General features: G+C 43.3%; 2 long non-coding RNA genes across 2 annotated transcripts; one reads left to right on the plus strand and one right to left on the minus strand.

Moving 5' to 3' along the window:
* Positions 1–1,673: 1,673 nt before the first annotated feature.
* On the minus strand, positions 1,674–2,888 carry LOC119314688. Its single transcript, XR_005152413.1, has 2 exons — positions 2,790–2,888; positions 1,674–2,367 (listed from the first exon to the last, which is right to left on the minus strand). It is a non-coding gene; the product is annotated as an uncharacterized LOC119314688 (long non-coding RNA).
* Positions 2,889–5,704: 2,816 nt separating this feature from the next.
* Positions 5,705–6,538, plus strand: LOC119314689. Its single transcript, XR_005152414.1, has 2 exons — positions 5,705–6,243; positions 6,332–6,538. It is a non-coding gene; the product is annotated as an uncharacterized LOC119314689 (long non-coding RNA).
* Positions 6,539–11,695: the final 5,157 nt, after the last annotated feature.

The following is an 11,695-nucleotide window of genomic DNA, read 5'->3' on the forward strand; positions in this document are numbered from 1 at the left end:
ACTAGTACAAATGCCCGTGCGTTGCACCGGGCGAAAAAGGCACAACCTGCTTCATATGCCATTGTGCATCATTTTTATATTCAATTTTAATAAACAACAATAAAAGGTTAAACATGGAACTTTTTTATTTTTAACAAAAGTTAACATTTTCATAAAAATTGGAACACTTATTTAAGATTAGTTAATGTTTTTATTAAAGAACATTTTTTGAATTGATGTTTTCTTTTAAGAATGTTTTTTTCATTTGTAAATGGGGAAAATAGTAAAAATGGAACTTTGCTTTTGGAAAAAAATTAAGCTCTTTTAGAAAGTGCGAACATATTGTTTTGAAACAAAAAAATTGTGAAGATATGAAAACTGTGAAGATTTTTAAACTTGTTTTTAGGGCATTTTTTTACATCTTCACAGTTGACTTAGATAGAAGGAAGCACAAACTCATCTTCCTTATCGTCCCCATTCTCAAGTCTCCTTTGTCGAAGTGCTCTATGCCGCTGCAACCACACCCCCCTTTGGTGCCCTATCCGCTGCGTTCGCCTTGTCCATCACGAGCCCTGCCAGCTACAATTGATGTTGATAAACTGTTTCGTCAAAGCAACATATATGACCATGGATGTGAATGAAAACATTAAAAGGCGACGATACTACTTTTTTGCAGAATAATACACACCACCGCAATCAGGAAAGTCCAGTTAACGATTTGCATTGAAACTAAAGCCATTATTGAATAGAGCAAATAAACTGCAACTTTATGAATTCTATTGACTCGTATGTTAGTCACTGTGGTTCTGCTCATATGGTCCATATAGCTCAACATCAGGAGATGCAGGGGGCGTTTGGATTGCGCCCCAATCAGCCCCGCCAAAGTCAGCCACACCAAAAAGTTGGCGAGCAATTTTGCCACCAAGATCTCGCCAACGCATGGGCATCGAAACTTAACAGAAATACCAAAAATTTGGCGTGGCTACGAAACATAGGCGTCAATCCAAACGAACGCCCCTGGTAGCAGTCAACGCCAAAAAATTGGCAGGGCGTCCCGCGGCTGCGATCCAAACAGGCCCGCATCACTCATTATATATTGGGTCTTCAACAGAATCAAATACATGGCTAGAGTGTTCCTGAGCTTGATGCTTTTTGAACTTTGCATCTGCTATTCTATAAGTTAGCCATGAACAAGGTTTGCTTTCAGTGAAGGAATATAACAATAATAAGAGCACCACATCAGCGACTAAAGGGTTTGATTTCAGTCAAGGAACATAGCATTACATCAATAGCAAAACATGATTATATTTGTGGAAATAAAATAATAAGAGCACGGCAACTGCTAGTAAAAGCAATATTATCCAACATGATAATTTCAACCAGTACATAGGACCACCATCAACCACAACATATAAGCAATATTATCCAACATGATAATTTCAACCAGTACATAGGACCATCATCAACCACGACATACTGTTAGAGTACGTACACGTCTACATTTTATGAAAGCTAGAAACTTAAAGTCATCTATAGCCAACAATTTTTAATTGACCCTACTGGTCTACATCCAGTCTAAAAGTACCGTCGGGGATGCTAGCTAACAGAGAAGCTTCTTTTTTCAGAAATAGAACACATGTCCTGTTTCGAGAAAATGGAAGTTAACACCACCAAGTAAATCAATCTTGAAAAAATAATAAAGTTTCGAGATGACCCTACATTATCAATTTACACAAATGTATGTCATATCTTTTCTTACATATTCATATTGGAGAATAAAGTCATCCAGGAATAAACAAAATGTTCAGATTATCAGTTTTCGTTAATATGAAACCTTATGAATCATATTTCCTCAAGTATGTACGTCTCCCAGCCGCGCGTCAACACCTTTCTCATGTTCAGTTTCGAAGCTTCGCCATTCACCACGACACGGCCGAGCCGCCGCCATCAATTTCTTTGAAAACTTGGATAGATAGATTAGATAGATATACAGTGCACCAAAATAGAATATATTCATAGGAAAAGTAATGAATACACCTGATATCCCAACTCCCAAGAAACTTTTGTGGTAAAATAAAACTAACACATACCATGGCTATCCAACAGTACAGAGTAGTCAGTTTATCTAACAGCAGCAAAAGTGCACAACTTATCAGTTTAATACGTGAAAGAATATTTAAACTCCAACAAAACATTTCATAACCCCTCTTCTAACCCATTTAGACAAGCTGTACTAAATCGTACTATAGCAACAACGACAAGGGAGCATCATTCAGCAGTAGCAACACACATACCGAGGGCATCAATGCAGTTCACATCTTGAGGGGAATTCTCTGCTTATTGCCCCTTCCTCCAGTTTGCATGTGACAAATTTCAAGGTAAATTTTCCTAGAACTCTTGTAAAAAAGAGAGTGGCCCAAATTAGAATTTTATCCCGAAAACTCTTAACTTTGCATAATAGAACAAAACTAAAAGTTTCAGATCACATCATTAAATATCTTCAAGGATAGAAAAAGAAAAGAAAAAAAGGAACAATGTAGTCTATTGATTTTCTAATTTCATTGATCAGCAAGAATGCTATTTCATTTTACAACAAAAGAAAGCAGATACAAGTAGCTAGATACATCAACACTATAAATGGACAAACTGAACTGAAGACTACCTTGTGGTCCTTCCAAAATTCTTTCACAACCCAAACCATGAGATAAAGTACATCAAGGCTCTTACAGAAGACTTGCAACTAAATTATTAGTAATTATATGAGCATCCCTTTTCAGAGATTTAGTAAGGAGAAAGAAGAGCAGTGGTACCGCATCCTTTCTCTGGTCTCCAGGTTTAAGTGGAATGGCGTTGCGGTTGCCGTTGTTGGATACCTCCTACGTTTGTGCTTCTGCTCGTCTGGTGCCTAGCTCAACTCTAAGTAGCTCAAATCTACCGAAAAATAGCTCAACAGCGTCTCGTCTCCCTGCTTGATTACCACAATTCAGTTCGAAAGCAAAATCAGGTCAAGATCACCCTGCATAGTAGGAAACAATTGCAAATTGAACAGAATTCCATTGAAACATAAATAGGTTATGACTTCACCAAAGAAACATTAGGAAGGGAAACATGAATGTTATATATCTTGAGATGAACCGCTTCATCCATGAATAAACTCCAATATATTATTATTGCTCGTATCTCGCACTTATTACAGAAAGAAAACAAGAAAGTACTATGGTCTCGCAGGTAAAAAATATCAGCAAACATTTCTCTATTGCTAATTACAATGGCTATAAAATTAGTTAATACTGATTAACACTGATAAATAATCTAGAATGTACGGCGCATCGTCCTTTCATTTCCCCTGCTTGATAAAAAAATGAACCAAGCTTATCTTCTTGTTATATATGCCTCGGTGGAGCTCAAAGAGTCATGTCTGTATCAGGAAAGAATAACAACTAATACCACCGCTGAAGCAATACCTTAAGATAGGCACAGTAGCAGCCTGGGCATCTGCAGGAGTTCCTTCTGCTTGGACTTTCTTCCAACTCATGTACCCTTAGTCAGTCGTAGGCACTACCTATGCAATTCTGAATTTGCATCACTCATTTGAATCTACCTTCACCAGTACCTCAAAATCATAAATTTGTGAATTCATCACATATACAGTGCAGAAAACTATCTAATAAAAAACCATATTTGCTGCACCATCATGCCATTGGGTTCTAGTAGTGCAACAGTACTGGTAGTCGCATTAGTAGGCTCAGCGCATGTTTGATTTACGCCGTGTCATTCACTTTGAACGGAATAATTTCTGTGCTGCAAGACGTACTTGTGAATCAATGTATTGCTCACCGTACCCACAATCCACAATAAAAGAAGCTGGGATCAGACACTTACTTTTGGCGTATTATATTCATCTCTAGAGTGGAGACACTGATGTACCATCTCGTAACTAATGACAACCTGAATGCAAGCATACCTACAGCGAAGGCAACTTAATACATTGTGCACTGATAATTATCAGGAATCAGCTGTAGCATTTCTTAGTTAAGAGTGAATATGTCATACCAGAAAGTTACTGTGCGGATGCATTCCAAAGTCCAGCAGCATCAAAAGCATGAGCATATACATGAAGCACACACAAATGAGCTGGCCCAAGGTTAACAGAGAAAATTACTGGAAAAAGGTACGGACAAAAGGACACACAGGGCAATATAAAGCTTTTAGCAGAAAGACACTACTTGAACAATTGGTGCATGAAAAGATCAATAATATCTCTAGAACAAATATGGAATCTGGTAGCATTCATTCGGTATAATCTGAACATCAGAAATTACAGAAAGTGAAGTATTCTTTCAACATCAATACCAAACATCCATTGTACCAAACCAAATCAAATTTGGTAAGCTGCAATCCATCAGTAGCAAGCTGAGCCTCTTTGCATCAAGAAGACATATGACAAAAGGGATATGTGAAAGAAGGACTTGTGCTTGGGACGAAACACGCGTATAACCTTTGATGATTAATCATCAACAAACACATATAAGAGAAAATATGCCATGACTAAAAAAATTGCAACGATAATCGTGCTTCCAATCTGTTAATGGTAAAGTCAGGTAGTTTTACATTCAAATCTAGACCCTATGAGCCTGAATCAAAAAACATATGTGGTTGTGCATCTGGTCATCCAATGAAGAAGGGGCGGCAAGGGGAGGGGATAGGATGGGGACAAGATAAAACCTTGAGTAGCTGCAGGTCCTTGGCGTCCTTCACATCTCCGTGAAGAAGCACTTGACGGCGGTGACCGTGGTGGATGGGGAACTCCCATGGCGTGCTCCATCTGCATCTGCAGTAGAGGATATGAAGAGATGGTGAGGTGTAGGGGTGAAAAATCCCAGCCAAGAAGGAAGGAGGGACGAACCTGGGGCCGCCGGAGACGCGCCGGCGAAGCCCAGCCCGAAACCCTAGCCACGGGGGTTTGGTTGCGAGCGGACGTTAGAGGCCGGGAACGGAGAATCTGGAAGGAGGGGAGGGAGGCGCGGATCGTGGGGGGCTTGGGGGCGTGCTGCGCGGCGTCGGAGCTCGCCGGAAGCCGGCGGCGCGGGTGGTGTTGGTGCCGAGGAGTTCGTGGGCGAGAGGGAGAGAGGGAGAGGAGTTCGTGGTCAGTTTCTGGCCGTGTTTTTTTTACAAATCTGTTCGGATAGCGGGTTGATTACTCCAAATGGTAGGGTGTTTTGTGTAAAAACGAAGCGTTTTCCTGATTAACCACTTAAAATAGGACTGCGGCTTGAATATCAGTAAAAACAGGGACTTTTGTGCAAAAATGCCAGCGACGTACCACCTGAAGCGATGCGTGGTTTATTAGTAGGTAAAGAAGTAAATAGTGCTTCTGCCCATACGTCGTCGGCATTTTTGCTGAAAAGCCCCTCAGTTTTCTAGAATTCAACCCGCGTTCCTGTTTTAAGTGGCTACCAGAGAAAGCGTTTTGTTTTTACATAAAGAACCCTATATTTTTGTGTATTCAACCTGCGATCCTTTTTAGGGGCAAAACGCGTGCGCCCGAGCTAGGGAGCTTGGCTCCGCGCCAGGCGCTCGCCCCGACCCTGCCTTCCTCCGCCGCCTCGCCGCGCCGACTGGCCCGCCGCCGCGACTAGGTCACTTCGCCGCCCTACCTTCTCCTCATCCCTCTCCTTACTCCCTCTCTCTCACCATCTCTATCTCCCTCTCATTGCAGCGCCGCCATGGTCGCCCCGAGCTTCGCCCGTAGCCGCGCCACCCGCCTCCGGCCACGACTCCGGTGGGATTGGGCCGCCACTGCCTTGATCTGCATCCTCTGCTCCGCTGCGCACCGGATCCGGCCACCACCAAGCCTCCCGCGCCGATCCGCCCGTTCATCGGCAGCGAGGCGCGGCGCAAGCTTGCGGGTGGCGGCGGCCATGGCGGGGAGGCGGTGCTGCGCTAGGGGTTCTCTGGGGTAGCGCCATGGTTGCTCCCGTGCTCTTGGAAGTTAAAGGAGGGAGGATGCGGGAGAGGGAGAGAGAACACAAGAGGAATGAGAGAAACGAGGGGAGGCACGGCAGGGAGCTGTGCGGCTGGTTGCTCCGGTGAAGAGAAGATAGGGCGTGGACGTTCGCGGGAGTGGGCAGCGGAGGCGCTGGTCGGGGAGCGCATGGTGCTGGTTCCCAGGGGGAGATTGGCGAGGAAGAGGACGGTCTGGTGCGCTGCTGGTGCGAGGAGGGCAGGGGAGAGGGACGGTGCTCTCTATGTTGTGCGCTGCTGGTCTGCTCCTGTTAGCCACATATTATATTGCTACTTTTTCTGTTGTTTGTTGATTGATGCTGCTGCTGCTACTACTTTGATGCATCAGCTGCTAATCTGATGTGGAGCACACACAAAGGCGGATGGCGAGGGAGCAGATGATTTATCTGGGATCTGAATTTGGCAGGTAAAAGCTGATCTGTTTGCTGCTGGCTGGCTTCATGTGATGCTATATTGCGTTATGGAGAGGTACAGAGGTTACATACAGGACCATGAACGTTTCAACTATTGGATTTATGGGTAAAATATTTCTTCATTGATCCCCTGCCTACGGTTCATGATTGGCAATTGATCTTGGGCTATGAAACTACAACGTCTACTCGGTAAATTCCCTTACCACTATGACCTCCTTTGGTTTAGAGGAATTTCATAGGAATTCTAGAGGATAGGATTTTTATAGGATTTTTTCCTTTAAAGCCCTTTGGTTTATAGGAATGGATTCCTATTCCTCCATAGGATTGGTTCCTATCCTCCACATTTCATAGGAAAATAAAAAAGAGCCTAGACTCGATGGAAAAATTCCTTTGATGTCAACCAAATGACATCTTGTTTCCTATTCCTACTCATAGGATTTGAGATACATGTCATCTCATTTCCTACAAGATTCCTATTCCTATGATAATCCTATCCTATGAACCAAAAGAGGCATATATCTTTTTTATGCTAGCAAGAATTCCTTTTACAAGCAAAGCCAGTGCTCGAGTGTGTGCAGAGATTTCTCAAAAGGATATTACCTCAGTCCTGAGCTATACATTTGATGGAGTCGTCTAAATATTTCAGGCTTAAGAAATTACAGTGTAGAATTGGCTTTCATCTTGCTAATTCAAATTTACTTATTTTTAAAACTCTACAATAATTCTAAATATTTGATGGAGCCGTTTAAATTGCTAGCAAGAATTGGAGTATGTTGTGAAATGTTTTCCAAGAAGTTTATTTACATTTGATTATATCATTTCGATGTGAGATGGGCTGCAAATACTGGTCACTAAATAATATCAACACCGGCTCCCCATCCCCACACTTTCTTCTGTTGCAACGCACAAGAGGTTCCCCATCCCGCGTTTTCTCCAGTTGCAACGACTCAGTGTTACATTGCTGTAATGTATTCTGAAGCCTCAAGTTTTGGTGTTGGTTAAACCAACAAGGAACAATTAGCATTTTCCCCTGACACGGCAAGCTTGGCAGACTTCGCTGTGCATGCAATGCAACTAAATTTTCTCTCATTACTTTAGTCTTATTTTCACTCTCTGCGTCCCTTGGTTTGCTTCTTGCATTTTTGTGAAACTAAGACAGTGGAGACTGGTCAAGGAAAAACACTTGATTTCAACTGTTCTGTATTGACAGTTTCTGGAGAGAGAAATGACTAAATATTTCTGCACAATAATTTGATAAATTTTGGTGCATGTGCTGCATGTTGTAAATTTTGGTTTACTCGTGTCATAAAGTTCATACATGGCTGATAATGTGTGCCATGATCTCACTAATAATGTCAGAAAGATTCCAGGCAGAAAATGTAAGTCTCTATAGTCAACTCCCTAACCAAAAAGAAAACAGAACCACTTATTCACTGATTAAATCTAAAGAGTTATACAAGCTTTATTTTTCGATAATCTTCAGTGTAAACTCTTTTCTTTTTGCTCGATTTCCAGATTTATGAACTTTTTATTGGGGAACATAACAGAAATTCAAAATTTTCTACGCATCACCAAGATCAATCTATGGAGTAATCTAGCAACGAGGGGAAGGAGAGTGCATCTACATACCCTTGTAGATCGCTAAGCGGAAGCGTTCAAGTGAACGGGGTTGATGGAGTCGTACTCGTCGTGATCCAAATCACCGATGATCCTAGTGTCGAACGGACGGCACCTCCGTGTTCAACACACGTACAGCCCAGTGACGTCTCCTACGCCTTGATCCAGCAAGGGAAGAAGGAGAGGTTGGGGAAGACTCCATCCAGCAGCAGCACGACGGCGTGGTGGTGGTGGAGGAGCGCGGGACTCCAGCAGGGCTTCGCCAAGCACTACGAGAGACGAGGAGGGAGAGGGGTAGGGCTGCGCCAACAAGGAGATTGAATCGTGTGTATGGCAGCCCAAAACCTCAAGTATATATAGGGGGAGGGGAGGGGCTGCGCCCCCACCTAGGTTTCCACCCCCTAGGGGTGGCGGCGAGCCCTAGATCCCATCTAGGGGGGCAGCCAAGGGGGAGAGAGGGGGGCGCACCACTAGGTGGGCCTTAGGCCCATCTGAGCCTAGGGTTTGCCCCCTTCCACTCTCACTTGCGCCTTGGGCCTTGGTGGGGGGGCGCACCAGCCCACCTGGGGCTGGTCCCCTCCCACACTTGGCCCATGCAGCCCTCCAGGGCTGGTGGCCCCACTTGGTGGACCACCGGGACCCTCCCGGTGGTCCCGGTACATTACTGATAAAACCCGAAACTTTTCCGGCGACCAAAATAGGACTTCTCATATATAAATCTTTACCTCCGGACCATTCCGGAACTCCTCGTGACGTCCGGGATCTCATCCGGGACTCCGAACAACATTCGGTAACCACGTATATCTATTCCCTAAAACCCTAGCGTCATCGAACCTTAAGTGTGTAGACCCTACGGGTTCGGGAACCATGCAGACATGACCGAGATAACTCTCCGGTTAATAACCAACAGCGGGATCTGGATACCCATGTTGGCTCCCACATGTTCCACGATGATCTCATCGGATGAACCACGATGTCAAGGATTCAATCAATCCCGTATGCAATTCCCTTTGTCCATCGGTACGATACTTACCCGAGATTCGATCGTCGGTATCCCGATACCTTGTTCTATCTCGTTACCGGCAAGTCTCTTTACTCGTTCTGTAACACATCATCCCGTGATCAACTCCTTGGTCACATTGTGCACATTATGATGATGTCCTACCGAGTGGGCCCAGAGATACCTCTCCGTTTACACGGAGTGACAAATCTCAGTCTCGATTCGTGCCAACCCAACAGACACTTTCGGAGATACCTGTAGTGTAACTTTATAGCCACCCAGTTACTTGTGACGTTTGGCACACCCAAAGCACTCCTATGGTATCCGGGAGTTGCACAATCTCATGGTCTAAGGAAATGATACTTGACATTAGAAAAGCTTTAGCATACGAACTACACGATCTTTGTGCTAGGCTTAGGATTGGGTCTTGTCCATCACATCATTCTCCTAATGATGTGATCCCGTTATCAACAACATCCAATGTCCATGGTCAGGAAACCGTAACCATCTATTGATCAACGAGCTAGTCAACTAGAGGCTTACTAGGGACATGGTGTTGTCTATGTATCCACACATGTATCTGAGTTTCCTATCAATACAATTCTAGCATGGATAATAAACGATTATCATGAACAAGGAAATATAATAATAACCAATTTATTATTGCCTCTAGGGCATATTTCCAACAGTCTCCCACTTGCACTAGAGTCAATAATCTAGTTCACATCGCCATGTGATTAACACTCACAGGTCACATCGCCATGTGACCAACATCCAAGAGTCTACTAGACTCAGTGAACCAGTTCACATCACTATGTGATAAACACTCAAAGAGTTCTAGGTTTGATCATGTTATGCTTGTGAGAGAGGTTGTAGTCATCGGGTCTTGCCATATTCAGATCCCTATGTATTTCGCAAAACTTTATATCGTAGATGCTGCTACCACGTTCCACTTGGAGCTATTCCAAATTATTGCTCCATTATACGTATCCGGTATCTCTACTCAGAGCTATCCGGATAGGTGTTAAGCTTGCATCGACGTAACTCTTTATGTCGAACTCTTTATCACCTCCATAACCGAGAAACATTTCCTTATTCCTCTAAGGATAATTTTGACCACTATCTGGTGATCTACTCCTAGATCACCTTTGTACCCTCTTGCCAGACATGTGGCAAGGCACACATCTGGTGCGGTACTCAGCATGGCATACCGTATAGAGCCTATGACAAGAGCATAGAGGACGACCTTCGTCCTTCCTCTTTCTTCTGCCGTGGTCAATCTTCGAGTCTTACTCAACTTCACACCTTACAACTCAGGTAAGAACCCCTTCTTTGACTGATCTATTTTGAACTCCTTCAAAAACATGTCAAGGTGTGCGTTCTTTGAAAGCACCATCAGGCGTCTTGATCTATCTCTATAGATCTTGATGCCCAATATGTAAGCAACTTTATCCAGGTCTTCCTTTGAAAAACACTCTTCAAACAACCGTTTATGCTTTCCAGAAATTCTACATTATTTCGGATCTACAATATGTCATCCACATATACTTATCAGAAATGTTGTAGTGCTCCCACTCACTTTCTTGTAAATACAAGTTTCTAGCAAACATTGTATAAACCTAAAAGCTTTGATCACTCCATCAAAACATATATTCCGATTCCGAGATGCTTGCTCTAGTCCATAGAAGGATTGCTGGAGCCAGCATACCTTTTAGCATCCTTAGGATCGACAAAACCTTTTATTGTATCACATACAACTTTTCTTATGAAAACTTGGTAAGAAAACTTGTTTTGACATCCATCTGTAAGATTTCATAATCGAAAAATACAGCTAGTGCTAACATGATTCCGACGGACTTAAGCATCGCTACGGGTGAGAAATTCTCATCGTAGTCAACTCCTTGAACTTGTGAAAAGACTCTTTCCCACAAGTCGAGCTTCATAGACGGTAACATTACCGCCCACGTCCGTCTTCTTCTTAAAGATCCATTTATCTCAATGGCTGGCCGATCATCGGGCAAGTCCACCAAAGTCCATACTTTGTTCTAATATATGGATCCTATCTCGGATTTCATGGTTTCTAACCATTTGTCGGAATACGGGCCCACCATCGCTTCTCCATAGTTCGCAGGTTCATTGTTGTCTAACAACATGATATCTAAGACAGGATTACCGTATCACTCAGGAGTAGTACATTTCCTTTTCGACCTACGAGGTTCGATAGCAACTTGATCCGAAGCTTCATGATCACTATCATTAACTTCCTATTCAACAGACGTAGATGCCACAGAAAACATCTTCCTGTTGCATCATTCTCTGGTTGAAATAAAGGTTTGACAACCTCATCAAGTTCTATCTTCCTCCCACTCAATTCTTTCGAGAGAAACTCCTTCTCGAGAAAGGACCCGTTCTAAGCGACAAACAATTTGCCCTCAGATCTGAGATAGAAGGTATACCCTACTGTCACCTTTGGATATCCTATGAAGATGTGTTTGTCTGCTTTGGGTTCGAGCTTCTCTGGCTGAAGCCTTAAGCATCGCAGCCCCAAACATTAAGAACGACAACTTTGGTTTCTTGCCAAACCAATGTTCATATGTCGTCGTCTCAACGGACTTAGATGGTGTCCTATCTAAAGTGAATGCAGCTGTCTCTAACGCATAAC

The sequence above is a fragment of the Triticum dicoccoides genome, chromosome 6A (genome assembly GCF_002162155.2).
Source record: "Triticum dicoccoides isolate Atlit2015 ecotype Zavitan chromosome 6A, WEW_v2.0, whole genome shotgun sequence".
Lineage (NCBI taxonomy): Eukaryota > Viridiplantae > Streptophyta > Magnoliopsida > Poales > Poaceae > Triticum > Triticum dicoccoides.